The 17,932-nt window shown below is 34.1% G+C and overlaps 1 pseudogene; it reads left to right on the top strand.

The window, feature by feature from the left end:
• Nucleotides 1-12,770: 12,770 nt before the first annotated feature.
• Nucleotides 12,771-13,611, top strand: LOC122304526 (annotated as a pseudogene).
• The last annotated feature ends 4,321 nt before the right edge of the window (nt 13,612-17,932 follow it).

Below are 17,932 nucleotides of genomic sequence, written 5' to 3'. Positions count from 1 at the left end.
TTTAAGACCAAGCTTACTAAAGACTTAAAAAAAACTCAAGCTTCCGATCAACGAACAATGTTGGATCAATATCAAGCTCAAGGAGAAGAGGATGACTTTTTGCCCACGAGTTGCATTACACAATAAACTAGGTGGTTTCGAAGGAGATGAGGAAGAAGACATTCTTGCCTTACAAGCAAGGGTTCAACCCTAGTGTGCATGAGTTCAACAAGGGTTTTGGATCTTAGACGTTGATGATGATCCAGATCTCTCTTATATGTCCTTGTTTAATAATATATATATTCTCGTTATCTAGGTTGTTTCTTATATTTGTTCTTTGATTCATGTCTCTATTGATATGAGAGATTGAAATCATATCAAAATTGTTTGTTTCGATTATAAAACGATTATACGGGTTTCGACCCAACCTTAATTTTACTAGTCAGGTCAGGTCAAGTTGGTCCAACCTTATCTACTGGTCGAGTCGGATCCAAATCTAGCATGGATGATTCAATGTGTAGGCCTAGTTATTGCTATAGATGTCCAAAGCATGCATATACCAAACAAATCGAAATTAACTCTATGCTATAACGTATTTAGTCCCATATCATGTGCAATTTTTTTAAGAATTAATTCAATGCGATGTGAGATTTAAAAATAAGACTAATTGTTAATTTTTTTGTCATAAAAATGTAAATTGAAAATATTTTACTGAATTACAAACAACCACGTGCCACTTTATTTTCTTACAATTTTTTTAAAAAACTTATTTTTATTTATTAGAATAAAATCAAGAGGCTTTCTGTGGGGTGGTGGCAACCACCACTGGAGATAACAATGAAGGTGAAATTTTTGGTAATTCCTTCTTCAACGCATGACAACACCACAACATAAATGACTTTTTGTAAGGAAGAAAATCGTTGTAAATAGTCCAATTTTCATTACAAAAGAGTATTTGCAACGAATATTTGTCATTATTTTACTCTCGTAGAAGCCGTGTTGGGGAAAGTCTATCCCTCCAATGATTTTTTGGGTTACAAATAGTCTATTTTAGCCACGAGACTTTATCGTTGCAAATTCATATATTGTTAGTATTGTCCATATAGGTGACGTGAATGGTCATCGCAAACAATTAGTCTTTTACCAATGAAAGCATGTTTCATTGCAATTATTTTTATTTGTAATCAATCTTTATTGTTGCAAATAGTGGTTTGTGCAAATAGTTGGCCTTTTACCAACTAAAGCATGTTGCAAATATAATTTTGCAATGAAGGTTACCATTGCAAATATATTTTTGCAATGAAATGATAGCGTTGCAAATATATTTTCAGTTTTACAAATATATATTTGCAACGAAAGGCAAAAATTGCAAATATATTTTTTCAAAAAAATGTTAGTATTACAAATATATTTTTACAATGAAAATCAACTGTTGTAAATATTATTTTACAAATATATTTCAATTGCAACGAGATAAAATGTTCCATATTACTAATTGCAATAGAAGTAAACTCGTTGCAAATATATTTCTAGCTTATATTTTATTGCAAATGGTTTTAGGTTGTTGCAAACAATTTAAATAATTTCCGCCATTGATGTTTGTAATTATGCTAAATGTCACGATTGTGAATTGGATCCTATGAAAGAACAAGTCCTTTCAATAAGCCCTACATGTCTATGGTATTGCATTTAATTCAACTACTAGTATTTTAGGATGATTTCAAATGCATAGATATGATATAATGTAGAACATGTTATTGCACTATGTACTTACAAAAGACCTCTTATTTATCAATCTTACATGACTACAACATTCACGCAAACATTACTAGACTTAAAAAACACATTTATTCACAAGAACATCAATTCATTTGCAACAACTATGCAACATGTACCTAAGCAGACTGACCTTTTACAATCTCATCTTACATGATTACGCCATCAATCAATCCAAACATATAAATTTAAATTATGTATTTCACTAGCACATCATTTTCAGACAATAATGAAATATTTCTTTTGCACAAGCACAAGCTACAAGCACAACAATTTCATTCAGAAATTAGCATAATACATTACTAAACCACTTCAAAACAGTTCCATTACAATATAAAATTCTTATAAAAATTCACAAAACATTAATATGCAACTATCCTATATATAGTTTGAATTGCGGTTGCATACAAGTGTACATGGTGCCTTCATTCCAATCCTAACAGTTAGGTCTTACCTATTTCTTCACAACTATTGTCACCTTACACTTACATCAATGTCGTTGACGTTTTACAACCACATATTTACATTTGTTACCTAACATATCATGTATTTTGCTTAACAAAATATACATGCATCTAGTTCAAAAGGCCAAACCTGCCAGACCAAACAGAAGATTATGCTCGAAACTATCTTATCAAACATTTTCAAAACAACTTGTCTAGGACTATATATATACCTCTATAATTAGTTGCATGCCAGCTTTTTATAAGCCAGCATATGGATCTCTTCTGTTTTCTCTCTAAGACTCCATCAATGCCAACATCATGTTCATTCATATAGCCTTTGATTATTCTCCATGACTGCTTGCAACATCCTTATTAGTTCCTCACACTTCTTTTTGTACATCTCAACTTATTGTGCTAGATTGTTTGCTCACTAAAGAAAAGCATATTTTAGGTTCAAGTGTGACAGAACGGCCAAATCCTCAAACATATCCAGATCTGTCCCCTAATACGTCTTTAAATACTATTTTGCTACATCTTTATCCATTACAGTAGGGACCTTTCTCTTTCTATTAAAAGACCATTTGATTATATCCTACAATGTTCATATTGTAGAAAATAAGTTAACCTTATATATCACAAAATAACTTAACACGAAAACAAATAAACCAAATAAAAGTATTGTTGCTCACATAGTCCTCTTCACTATGCTCTATTACAAATGTCTCATTCTTCCAAGGTCACTGAAATAACTTATAGAAACCCACTAAGTTATCCACTTCTTCACACAGCAAAATAAATAATAAAAATAACCTTTATACATCTGGTATACAAAGATTTATCAACTAGAGATACTAAAAAAAAAAATCAATTCTTACATTTTCAGTGATTAACCTCACAAACAACTTTAACCCAACTATGTGATTTAATCGTGCCTTTTTCCTTTTCATCTTGTTTTGGCCGGATAACTTTTGAGTCATCAAATAAGTGTAAATAAATGATATGCCACCTATTTACATATTTAGAACATGTTTATGCATAACAAAATCATCCATGTCAATCACTTGCAATGACCAATAAACCAATTAAACCCAATCATGGGCTTTGATTGAGATGTCAAAAAACATAGTATCATCACTATAACTATCATTATATTAGAGATCAGTGGGATTTATTTTCACGATTTATTTAATTTAAACTAACCCAATTTGGATATAGTTATATTTAGTTGAAAGGCAGGAGATAACCATCATTCACACATTTTTTTTCCAAACTGGTGCATCCACCATCCTTGAGCCTTTAGCCTAGGCTGCTACATGTGTAAGACTTATCTTATATTCCACTTATAGTTGATGATGAAAGACATTGTAATTACTTTGTAATTATAATCTGACACATTCTCGGCGATTCGTGCCCTCCTAGTCCAAGATGAAATCCGCCTAATAACATATTCTTATTTAATTATGATGGTTATTTAGCAATAATAGCAAGTAACAAATTAGTAATGGAAAACCACTCACCCTCACATGTTAAGTGAGGTCCTCTTCCTTATTGTCTGGAAAAAATCTCCAGTTATTATATATCATGTTTACATGGTGCTTGACAATCCATGTCATTCTCCAGTTATAAATCTTAGCATTATCACATAAGGATGAGATGAGGTATACCCCTCATAAATTACTACAGGAATGGACCTCAAGGAATGAAGCTTTGCAAACAACCTCCCACTTGCTACCCGATGACCTTGCTTTCTTGTTGGTTGCACTACATATAATACACAATACAAACTCATTATTAGAATAAACATATGAACATCTACATTTAAGCTGACTCATTTTCCTTGTTTGTTAATTTATCAAAAAATTCTCACAATACCGACATTATATAAAAACACCCCACACTACAACATGAACTTTAATATTATACATGGCTCAAAGCCAAAATATAGAGCCATAAAATTGGTGTGATACGAAAAGACATGGAGACTTGTTGTACACAAAAATTTGAAAAATATCCATATAACATTTTGGTTAGACCATATGACCACCATGTTCCCTACCAGCCGATGTCTAGTTTTCCTCAAACAAACCAACAAACAAAGACAAAGTAAATCTAAAAAACACAAAGTAAAGGCATTTTATTCATGCAGGTGATCAAATATGAAATACAAGTAATAAAAGGTTGTACCTTTATTCAATAATTCCTAAATGTCCATTTTCAAATCGTCCATTGTTCAAACTTTAAAAGAACCTAACTTTATCCAGTATACAAAAGCCCCCCAAACCACAATAGTTTAAAATGAAAGTAGAGAATGAATTGCCACTCCTATATGTGTTGGTGCGTGATGGTGTGTTTGTGTTAGATTTCACAAAAAGCAATGCTATGTACAGTCTCCATTTGGGGACTGCAATGCAGGTATGGGCAGTTTTATCTTTAAAAATTTTTAAAATTATTAAAATATCCCTCCTAAAATGATATTTTTTTCTTCTTTAATAAAAGGTCTGCACATGCAGTCCCCACTTGAAGACTGCAAATAGAATTTTTCTTTCAACAAATGAGCAATACTACGTACAGTCCCCATTTGGAGACTGCAATGCAGGCATAGGCAATTTTATCTTTAAAAATTTTTAAAATTATTAAAATATCCCTCATAAAATGATGTTTTTTCTCCTTTAATAAGGACGTCAAAGACTCAAAAGAATGGCATGTAACTATCTCTGGTCTAGCCCCACCATACATGTGGTAGAGCTTAGAGACACCGAAAGACTCAGTAAACCTGAAAGGGCTGACGAGAGGAAGAAAACTTATAATGCTGTTCAGACTTTAAACCTTAACATATGCCTTTTGTCTGAGAATAGAAAACAATTTCCCCTTGTGTCTGGATAGATTTTAGACAAGCCTATATATGTAAGATATTTTGCTTGCTACTTTCAATCCTCCCTAAATGGGCCACCTCAATTCTCCCACCTGAACATAAATAAGGGAAATTATATTTGGTCTATTTGTGAATAGGACTATATAAATGATTAATATAAAGCAAACTCATTTTAGAAAAGTCTTTATTTCCAATTTTAGAGTATGTACTTTTGGCGTCCAAATATTAGCCATATGTGTGCAAAATCTTTTGTTTATTTTTCCATCAAAGCACTTTAATTTAAGTCCAATTTTTCTATAAATTATAATCATTTTTTATTTATCAACGCAAGTTATTTGAACAGAAGGTCGAACGAAAACTGGGCCTCAAAAAGTTATTCTAACAGAGTGGCCAAATAGTCCACTGTCTGTCTGAGCATCTCCGTGTTTAATTTGCATAAGCTTCTAAGAACTGCTCGAATGAAACAAACAAGCAATCTCTTGTTTGGACTACTGGGGTTAGATTTGCATGGGTCACGCATAGAGCCACTCGAACAGAACTACCGAATAGTCCCTTGTCCGAATGTGTCTACTTTAACTTACATGTGCATCTCATAGATGCTCGAACAAAACAAACAAGGTCTCTCGTCCAGACTACTGGGGTTGGATATAAATGGCTCACTTGCAGAGATAGTCAAACGAAATTAAAAAAAATACCTCAACCGAACGGAGCCACTTTGAATTACACCAGATGGTTAAACAGAATGAATGGTTCTCACATGTTGAAAGAGCCTCAGACAGAGATGTTCAAACGGAGCATCAAAACAATCTCTCATTCGAATAGGTACTCCTTTTATAACCCCTTTGATACGCAATAGTGCTTGGAGTTTTTTTAAAAAGCCCCTCTCCCTCGACCTTAAGCCAAGGAAGCTACACAAAAAAAAAAAAAAACTCATATTCTGATGAGGTACTTGGTGGCTGGCTTTCAGAAGAAGATAATAAGGGATAAACATACTCAAAGCCAATCCAACCAATGGATTATCTTTAAGAAACTAGAGGATTTCGACTTTCAGTAGACTCTGAGTACTAATTTGTTCGTCTCTTTAATAATTGTTGGGGTATTTTTTTTTTTTTACTATATATATTTTTTTCTCTACTTACATCAAAGGTTGTGTTGTGATGGTTGTTGTTGAAAAGAGGATTTCACATATGTATTGAAGGCAATTTTTTATTTCTCCAATATACATTGTTCTCCCCTTATCAAATCATGCACATCAAGTGTTTGACAAAATATCTCAATAATATATTATCCATTACTTTGTTTTTTCATTTTTTTGCATAAATATTTTCTATACATGCTTATCGACAAATATATATTAACTCTATCATTTTCTTCTATCATTACTTATTTCACAACTATTGGATATATTACTAACGCAATGTGCTCATATTTATAATAGACACCAACATAGATTCCTAACTTTCCACAAGACCATAAAATTGTGCAACTTGTAATGGTGTAAAGTGGCTTAGACATGCTTATATCCTACAATTGACATCTTCACCATTCATATCTTGACATGGTCACATATTATTTAGAATGCTTTTATAATTAATTGATAAAATTGAGTTCTTACAAGATATATGAAATGAGTGATGGCTAGAGTGAAAAGAAAGTGCTACAAGATGCCTGTGTAAAAGCTAAAGAAGCATAAAACTCATGTCAGGCCATCTTTGACACCATCAATGAAAATGGGTAACAAGTTCAAGAATCGAGGTTATGAGAAAACGTACTATGACAGATTCTACAGCTGACTCATAATTAGGGGTGTAAGAATAAACCGATAAACTGGAAAATCGGCCCGGCCAGGCCCAAATTGGAGCCGGTTGTTCGGTTTGATTTGGTTTTCAACTGGTTCAGTTTGGAATCGGTTCTTTCATTTTAAAAACTAGTCAAATCCGATCTGGAATCGATTTTATATTTTTCAACATTGAACCGAACCGGATCGGACCGGTTCACATATTATATATAATATATTTTATATATAATATATATAATTATGTATGAAACAATATATTATACTTTATAACATAATATTTTAATCTTAAACATGAATATTTATTTACTCATATGTTTTAAATATAAAATCTATATATTAAATACATTTTATTGCCTAATAAATTCTAATATATATTTTTTTGATAAATATATTAGTAATACCAATATACTTAATATATTAAAACAGGAAAACTGGACCGAACCTAAATCGAAACTGGTAAAACCGAACATATCGGTTTAGGGATGCAACCGGTGCGTAATCGGTTTTTAAAAATACAAAACCGGTACATACCGGTTCGGTCCTAAATTTTATCCAAAACCGGACTGAACCGGACCGGTTACATCCCTACTCGTAATATGCAAATGAACTATTTAGCTATCACAAATATGTGACAAGGCTTTTAGATTCGTACCACAACATTTGGAGTCTTAACATTGAGAGTATTTGATTTCAAACCAAGATTTATTTGTGTTGAACTCATTTGCGATATACAAATTTCTCATCATTAATTGAGGATCCTCTAACATTTTTTAGGGGCACTCAATTTGAGGTAACACCTATTCTTATTTCACATGTTACCGGTATTCCTATGGTAGATAATCCTTTGAATCTCTATCTTAAGTTTAATGCTCCTTCAAAACAACTTATGTTAACAAAGTTTGACATGTAAATAAGTCTTGTTATTGGTGTGAGTAGGATAGTGTATTTAGTTTGGCTAATATATTAATTTATGTGCGTTTACTGAATACTTTTTCAAAACATTTGTCTTGTCGACTGCTTCTTTGACATTAACATTCCAAGAGTTGAGTTCCTCTATGTCATGATTAATAATAATATTATTTGTTTTCTATCTTTTACTATTACATCATGGAGGGGGTCTTTCTTGAAAGAACACCAAGCTTGCCTTATATAGTAGTGATTACTTGACTTTTTTGTCATCTATCCATGAGTCTTCACAAGTCTGAACTAACTCAACATCCTTAAGAGTCTTTCTCTCAATACACTATTTAAAAGTCTGTAGCCCAACTTTCTTAGATAAAGATGAGATTCTTTGATCACAAGACTATACCCGATGGATCAAGCAATACCATGCAACAGGCAATAATTCATTAGGGATCTCATCTGTAGGGACAAATGACATAGTTATCCATAGCGAATTGTCTTCCATATGGGAACAACTATCTCAACTTCACTCCATCTCAGGTGAGTTACAGGAAGGTTAGGCAATTATCAGAACTCGTCAGATCAAACTTCAAGATCAATTTGCACGTGATCATGATCTTCTGATGCAAACACAAATAGATGTACAAGCTATTCTTCAGTATATGACTGATAACGATAATATAGAGGATAATTGAAAATGATGTAGAAACATAGAGTTCTTATCTAATGATTGGCCAAGTATGAACTATTTTGATTATTTGTATCAACACAGGAGAATGTACACAATGTCAATCAATACATTGCATAGTTTGCACTATTTGTAATGTTGTTCTACTTTGATATTTTTATATATAAGAGGTTGTGAGAAATCAAATTGCCACGATTAGCTTGTTAAATTCAACTATCAGTTTTTGAAATGGGTAACACATGCAAGCTAAATAAATAGTAAATACGCAATAGCATTTCAATGTAGGGTATTACAAAGTTAATTAATCGTCATTTTACAAGTATTAATTCCTACATATCACCATGAATGTGACTTATTACATAGCTTGCATACCATCATCACTATCACTATCGATGTTTGAGTCATTTTTTGTGAGGAAGTCATCTTCCTCATCCTCTCAATTTTCATCATTTATAAAATCAATAAAATCTGTAGTTTGTCAATGTTCTAGAATGGTTGATGCATCAACTATTAAAGTTGGTACATTTTCGCTACATAATGGAACATAGTTGGGCCCTAAGGTTTCAGGGGTTGGATACATACATAAAGACTTGTTGTCTTGATAAGCCTTAGCTGGTTCTTCATCTTTGTGGTTATATGTTCGTACATGCAAGACATCATATACATTCTTGCCAACAATTTTTTGCACAACTTTCCAATTACCATTCCATATAACATCATCGAAATAAAATACTTGTTGTGCTTGAGATGCCAATACAAATGGCTCTTCCTTGTATCACTATGATTACTAATATCCCACCAATCACATTTGAATAGATATACATGATGCCAACCCATGTAGTACAACTGCAATATATCTATAAGCACACCATAGTAGTCCTTTAAAGTTTATACCCTTATTGTATCCCCCACTAACTACCACACCAAAACATTGGATGCAGTGGTTTGCTTCCCAATCCTTCATATGGAATCTTGTTTCATTGTTTATACAACTCAAACATGACGCAATCTAAATGTCAGGACCACATGCCAATTAGTACAATTCATTAGAGACATTGTTCAGAGCCAACATACGCCTATATTTTAAATGTTGGATATGGAGATAGTAAAAATGAATTACGCACAAATAATATAAGTGGATAGGAGTATAAATCATTAAAATGAGTAATGTACACATGCTTTCAACCACTCCAGGAATTCTATTTCGTGCCTTTCATTAACATTATTGGTGCATTCTACATTGATCTTCACATAATGCATGCTGCAACATGAAATGCTTCTAAGTACAACATTTTAGATATATATATATATATATATAGGTATAGAAAATGAAAGAGAGAAACATAAAATAATTAAAACCAAAAACTCACTTGATATAGTCACTAATCTCCATGTAATTATTGAGTACATACCAATGTACTTTGTGAACATAAACGATATGATGATTTGGATCCTAATTAATGCAAATGTTGAGAAAAGACAAAATGTTGGCCACTCTAGTTATTGAACAACATCCATATTTTGCTCTTGTCGGTTAAATTTGGTCTCAATATCATTGAGGTACTGGGAGAAAAAAGGTCAAGCATTCCATATAAATGTAAGTCTCGATCATAAATCCTTCAGAATGAGATCTATTTCACACATAATGATTAAAGCATCCAAGATATCTCTCGATCAGGTACATCCATCTATACTAAACTAGATCTGCTAGCATGCCTCATGTGGTAGATGAATAGTTAGATAAACCATTATATTAAAGAAAGCAAGTGAGAATATTCTTCCCAACTTATAAAGAATAACAGAGACGTCACATTCAAGTTTTTTCAAGACCTCCACATTCAAAGTTCTTGTGTAAAGTTCCTGAAAAAATTTGCTCAATTATATGATTTTCAATCTTATATATTTTGTAAATAGTTGTGAACAACTACCGACAGTTGTCGTTGTAAAAATACGAGTGAATCATGGCTCTTTACTCCAAAGATCTTACAATGAATCTCATTCACATATCTTGATATATTTGGGGCAAATCCATATGGAAATTTCATTGATTTCAACCATACAAAGAACCTCCGAGCTTCCCCAACTAACGTGTAATAGGCGGGCCTTATTAAAGAACGAGTATCATGCTCCTACAGATGTAGGTCTTTCTTTATACCAAGCCTGATCAAATCCTTTTGAATTTGACGATGTCTTTCATTTTTTCCTCAGTATTCATAACCATTTCTAAAACATTGTCACAAATGTTTTTTTTAGTGTGCATAACGCCCAAGTTGTGTCTTAAAATTAAGGTTTCCAACTATGATAATAGGAAGAATATACTCTTCTTTGTCCAATTCAACTCTTGTAGGGACTGCTTCATTTTCTAGAATCATTTGATGAAATTTCTGCACTAAGGCTCATGAGTTGCTCTAATATATTACGTTCAAAACATTCTCTAGGAGTCATACCACACTCTTCCCCAATGTCAAACAATTCTAAATTTAGTCATATGATCCCTTTGTAAGAATCGACGATAATGCATATAATAGGGTTTTCCACCATATGTCAACCATGCCAAGCCTACCTCTATATTACACACATGACATGCCAGTTTTCTTATAATACTCCATTTAGAGAGGTTTGCATATGCAAGGAATTGTTAATAGTCCATAATAAAGAATGTAAACAAAATGATTGATCAAGGGAGGCATCATATGTGACCACACCTAATTCCTACATATGTTTTAACTCATCAACCAAGGCTCTCAGATACACATCAATGTCATTTTCAGAAGCTTTTGGACCAGGGATAAGCAATGTCAAGTGTTAACATGAGGTATAATTCTTTTCATACATAACGTCTATGGAAGTAGATTATAAGGTACCAATACAATTGGTCATATGTTGTAAGTCTTGCTTACATTATTAAACGAGTTGAATCCATCGCTTGCCAAGCGAAATCGAATATTGTGAAACTTGTTCGTAAACCAACTATGCCGGTTGTCAAAATATTTCCATACCAAAGAGACACTGGGATGCCTAAGAGTACTAGAATTGTTCACTTGATTCTTTGAATGCTAGATCATATGTGAGTTTGTCCGTGATGTTATAAATAACTTTTGGACCTAATAAACTACACTAACAAACAAGGAAGGGGAGTACTTGTGCTGATACTCAGTCAATTAGGGGCGAAATCAAACGACAAGAACAAAAAAAAAAAAAACACAAAGCTCGGCCACACAAGGACAAAATGATAAAAGAGAGAACCAAACGATAAAGGCAGTACTACTGATTGCCCGATTTATTGAGCGGTGCTACTCTGTTGCTCAGAGTGCACCGCTCAAGCTAATCGCAAGGCCTTTTTATTTTTTACACTTTTTAATATTTTTAAATAAAATAAAAAAATATATCAATACACTTAAAATCACTTCCTTAATCACTAAGTAAAAAAAAATTATGATCAGCAATCACTTTGAGGGGGTAAGGGGAGAGGGCATAGTGGCTTTTCCCATATATATATAGTGGCTTTAGTTTAATATATATGTGTGTGTGTGTTTGTGTAGATATGTGTGTGTGTGTGTGTGTGTGTGTGTGTGTGTGTATGCGTGTATATATATATATATCATTAGATTCTTCCTCTAGTAGGCCGCCCTAGCACCATTAACATCCAAACTGCATGCACCATTGAAAGCATCTAACTAATTTCTTAAAAATTGATCGACCATTTTGTCCTATATATAGGTCAATTCAGCATTATTCTTCATAATAATTCATCTCTACTAGTTGTACTCTATATCTTGGTTCTTATATTAGATATAGTGGCCTGATGGCTTCAAAAGCTAGAGCTATTTACTAGAAAATCATTGGAGCTAGCTAGCAATTTAGATTCAACCCTTGATGCATGTTGCCATAAAACAAGGATAATCAAGCCAGTATAGTATGGAACCTAGCCTTCTGGTCATCTCAAGCAAATTAAGAAGGATGATCATCAAGCTTCATTATCTCTTCCTCCTCCCCGTGGCTGTTATTATATGACTTACTACGACTTTGTGTTAAGGAATTTTATTACATGACACTCTTTTTTTATCAGAACAATAATCAAACTATGTGATCTCCAGTCAAGCTACATAATTCAGTTTGTAATATTGAAAAATTTAATGCCTTTAAAAGTTCAATAAATTATTGTTATCAAGGCCTTTTATGCCTCAAATTCTAATCGTTTCTCACCCGATTTTTATAGCCACTAAAGGGTTTTTTTCTTTTTATATCTGCGTATATATTGATCTAAGCTATATAATCTACATATATAATCTAGATGGGAATAAGGTGATGATGGAGTATATAGGGGCTACGGGCATTCTAGTTACATTCAATCATGTTCCCATCAGCAATAGTTTTGACTTCCATTTCATACTCAGCTTTGCAATCGATGCAGACCCCTCAAACAATGCCCAAAACGGCAAATTCTCACCATATTGGGCAGACACATTGACACCAGACTCCATTGTAGCTCTCAAGGCTCGCCACCACCCCAACGTTGTCCCCAACGTCGTCAAAGCCTTAGCCACCCTCTTCAGTTGGAGCCTCGGCAAAAAAGTCCTACGTTGGTATGATCCCAAAGACCCTTAACTTTGGATATCCAATGCTTTCAAATCCCTCAGATCCATTATTACCACTTACCATCTTGATGGCATCAACATTGACTATGAAATCTTTCGAAAAGGCGACTCAACCTTTGCTTTCTGCATTAGGGAGCTCATTTCCATGTTGAAGAACGAAAACTTGATTTCGGTAGCCACCATTGCACCCTTTTATACCACTGCTAGACCCTAAATCGAGCTCTTCAATAAGTATGGAGGTTTCATTGACTTTGTTAATCATCAGTTATACCGATAAGGTTAGATCCCCGCAAGGGTACTATCAAGCCTTTAGGCTTAGAGCTACACAATTTGACAGAGATGAGTTGCTGCTTAGCTATGAAGTCAATGGAAGAGAAATTCAAGGAGATGCTTTTTTTGAGGCTTTGGATCTTCTGAAGAAGAATGGATTTGATGTTAATGAGATCATGATCTTCTCGGCTAATGCTTTTGCCTTCAATAACTACTATTATGAGAGGAAATCCCAATATTTCTTGCTTAACTCTACTATCTATAAGAAAAAGAACAAATAGAGAGAAATTGAGAAGAAGAACCACACTTCATTTCAGATATTACATATCCTTATATACATCATGTAGTCAATGAAAAAATAAATACAAGATCATTATAACATATACTTTGATTCACAGAATAGTACAATAAAAGAAAACCACAATCTTCTCCATCAAATCTTCACTATATTAGAATTGGTAAGATCCATAATTTTAGTAGTTTCAGCATGATGTTTGGTGGTAGACTTTCCATCTTTGACAGACTTGATTTTCTTTTTTTTATTTAGCACAAATGCTGCATAATGGTTAACATCCCCCCTCAAGTGCATGGGAAGTTGCCTGACCATGAGCTTGTCTCTTAACAATAGAAACCGAGCTGTAGTTAAACTTTTAGTAAACACATCAACAGTGTGATCTAGGGAGGGAATATGCTGCAATGAAATATCTTTATTGAGAACCTTTTCACGAATGAAATGATAGTTAACTTCTATATGCTTGGTTCTTGCATGAAAGATGGGATTGGATGCTAGTGCTAAAGCACCTACATTGTCATCCTAGACTGTAGGAATGTGAGAAATGGGAACATGTAAATCACGAAGTAGCATCCTCAACCAATACATTTATGCTATTACCAGAGCCAAGGATCTATATTCAGCTTCAATACTTGACTTTGAGACAACAACCTGCTTTTTAGCAGTCCAAGATACAAGACATGGACCCAAATAAATACCAAAACCTGTTGTAGATCTTTTATCATCTATGGAGCCGGCCCAATCTGAATCACAAAATGCATTCAAGTTAAGTGAACCACAAGTGAAGAAGAGACCATGATTTAGTGATCCTTTAAGATATCACAGGACTCTTTTAGTAGCTGTCTAGTGTGTAAAGGTAGGAGAATGCATAAATTGGCACAGCTGATTGACAGAGAATGCTATATCAAGTCTGGTTGATGTGCAATATTGTAATCACTTATAATTTGCCTATACTCAATGCCATCATCAAGAGGAACATCATTAGTTTGAGAGAGTTTGGAGCCGGAAACAATTGGAGAATAATATGGTTTTGCTGCAGCCAATTCGGCTTTGTTGAGAATCTCTATTATGTATTTGGCCTGACTTAAATGAATTCCAATATTGTCACGTATAACTTGAATGCCAAGAAAGAATGATAAAGACCCAATATCCTTCATTGCAAAACTTTGGCTGAGATGTTGAATAAGCTGCTCAATGTGATGTAAATGTGTTCCTGTGTTGATGATATCATCTACATAGACAAGTACAAATATATTAATGGAGTTAAAGTGAAAAATGAAGAGAGAGTGATCCACTTGTGATTCATGGAAGCCAAGATTAGTGAGAACTTAAGAAAGTTTGTGAAACCAAGCTCGAGGAGGTTGTTTAAGACCATATAAGGACTTTTTCAGTTTACAAACATGATCTGGATACTGCTTATCTATAAATCCTGGTGGTTGTTCCATGAAGACATCCTCATTTAACTGACCATGGAGAAAGGCATTTGAGACATCTAATTGTTTGATTGGCCATTGATGATGAACTGCAATTGCCAAAACCACACGAATGATGGCTGGTTTAATGACTGGACTGAATGTTTCAGTGTAGTCAATACCATCTTTTTTTCATATCCTCGGGCAACAAATCTAGCCTTGTATCTGTCTAGTGATACATTTGATTTTTGCTTCACTTTAAACACCCATTTGCAGCTTATGACATGTTGCTTGGAAGGTCTTGGACATAAGGTCCATATAGAATTTTTTTACAAGGCAGTGAACTCAGATTGTATGGCAGTAACCCATTCAGGCAGTTTTGATGCTTGTTTAAAGGTTTTTGGTTCAGTTGGCAATAGTGGGGCATGAAGGGCTATTATTGGGTGCATGCTAGAGTAATATAGCTGATAACTAGGAAAAGATTTGGGTCTAGATGTCCTAGCTTGTGCTCGAGTTACCATTGGATGATAGGGTTGAATAGAAGGTTCAGGAGATAAGTGATGATCAGATTGTAAAGTGAGTTCTGGACAGAATATTTATGAGGTGATAGATGCTATAGTAGATGGAACATTGAAAGATGGTGGAGAAATGAGAAGAGCATTACCTAAGGAAGATTCTTTCTCTGTTTGGGAGGTGAGAATGGCTGCAACTCGAGCTGGGAAAGAATTCTCATCAAAGATCACATGCCTGGAAATGAAGACTCTGTTGGTTGAAGTGTCAAGGCACCTATAACCTTTTGTATTTGAACTGTAACCCATGAATATGCATCCTTTTGTTCTGAAGTCTAATTTATGCTTATTGTAATGTGTTAACAAAGGAAAACAAGCACAACCAAAGACTTGAAAGAATCCTTGTTCGGCAATTTAGTGTATGGAGAAGCAAAATTTAGTGTTAGAGTGGGAAGCCTGTTAATTAGATAGACAGATGTGACAAATGAGTCAACCCAGTAGGATTTTGGAAGACCAGTAGTGGTTAGGAGTGCTAAACCATTTTCCACAATGTGTTTATACTTGCGTTCTGCCACACCATTTTGTTGAGGAGTGTGTGGGCAAGATAATCTATGAAGAATCTCATGATTTAAAAAAAAAAAAACTTAAACTGATTTGAGGTGTATTCTCCCCCACCATCTGTTTGCAAGGTTTTTATTTTATGGGATAATAGATTTTCTACTAAACACTTAAATTTTGATAAAGCAAGCAAATACATCATATTTGACTTTTATTGGAAATAACCATGTGAACTTAGAATAGTCATCCACAAAGAGGACAAAGTATTTGTAGCCACTATTTGATTGGATGGGTGATGTCCACACATCAGAATGTATTAACTCAAGTGGTATAATACTTTGGCGAGTAGAATTAGTAAAAGGAAGCTGTTTATGCTTAGCCAACTGACATGAAGAACATAAAGGCATTTTATTAATTTCATGCTTGATAGGAAGATTAAAATTTTGCAATATTTTTTGAGTTACAATAAGATGAGGATGGCCTAATCTATGGTGCCAGACTAAGGTGGATGTTTTGATGCCAAGTAAAACTGTTATTTGGCTGGTCTTATTTTTTGAAATTCTGCCCATATGGATCAGATCATTATCACTCATTCCTTGCAGAAGAATCTTCCCTGTGGCAATGTCCTTAACATAGAAATGATCATAGGTAAGTACAAAAAAACAAGCATTGTCATTGCAAAATTGTTGAATGGAAAGTAAATTGGCAAATGCTTTTGGACAGTGTAAGATATGCTGTAACATAAAAGATGCACCATTGGCTTGAAGAGTGGTTGAACTAGTGTTTGTAATGCTGAGATTAGATCCATTTCCCATAGCTACAGATTCATTTCCATGGAAAGGCTGTTGGAAACTCAAGTTCTCAAGAGAAGTAGTAATGTGTTGATTTGCTCCACTATTTGCAAACCAAGGATCAGTGTCTTCCATTTGAGCATTTGTCTGAGCAACCATTGCTGCTAGTTGGTGAGAAGGGTGTCTTCCTTGAAATGAGTAATCCATCCTGTGAAAACAGTCAAGGGTTTGATGATTAGTCTTGCCACAAATCTTACATGGAACTCGATTATTATTTTGAAATATGGATGCAAATTTTGGTGAAGAAGAATGATTGGAAGAATGGGGATGAAGTTGTTGATTGGACTGCTTGGAAGGGAAAGTTTTTGAGTTTGTGGACTGTTTAAACTTTCGAGGATTGAAAGGTTTATTGCCTTTGTTTGTGAAAAAGGCAAAGGAACCTTGAAATTCAACAAAGGTCATTGGATTAGTTCGAGTTGCAAGGGAAAATGATGTGACAAATGGAGTGTAAGAAGGATGCAATCCACTAATGATGAATGATATTAAATCTTCATCATCCATAGGCTTGCCAACAGCAACAAGCTGATCTGCCCAAGATTTTGCTAGTTGCAAATATTGAGTACAGGTCTTAGAATCCTGTTTGAGGGTTTGAAGTTGTCTCTTTAGATGTTTGACTCTGGACCTAGAATGAGAGGCAAACCTAGAGGATAAGGAAAGCCAAACTTGACGTGAGGTATTGAGTCCAAACACATTGGAAAGGACACTCTCAGTCAGAGTGGCATTAATCCAACTCAGAAGGTACTGATTCTTCTTGTTCTAGAAAATGTAAACTGGATTTAGAATTGGTGTAGATCCTTCCTGGTAAGGGAAGAATTGTGGGGGGACAAGACTCCGTCCCATCAATGATTCCTAGTAGATCATGTATTAGCAACATTGGTAAGAACTAAGAAACCCATAAGAGATAGTTGGTGTCGTTGAGTTTAATGGAAATCAACTTAGTAAGATTGGGAATGAATGAGGAAAGGGAAGCTGTATCAAAC

The sequence above is a fragment of the Carya illinoinensis genome, chromosome 3 (assembly GCF_018687715.1).
Source record: "Carya illinoinensis cultivar Pawnee chromosome 3, C.illinoinensisPawnee_v1, whole genome shotgun sequence".
NCBI lineage: Eukaryota > Viridiplantae > Streptophyta > Magnoliopsida > Fagales > Juglandaceae > Carya > Carya illinoinensis.
Note: the sequence above shows the minus strand (reverse complement) of the source record. Positions and strands in the feature narration are given on the sequence as shown.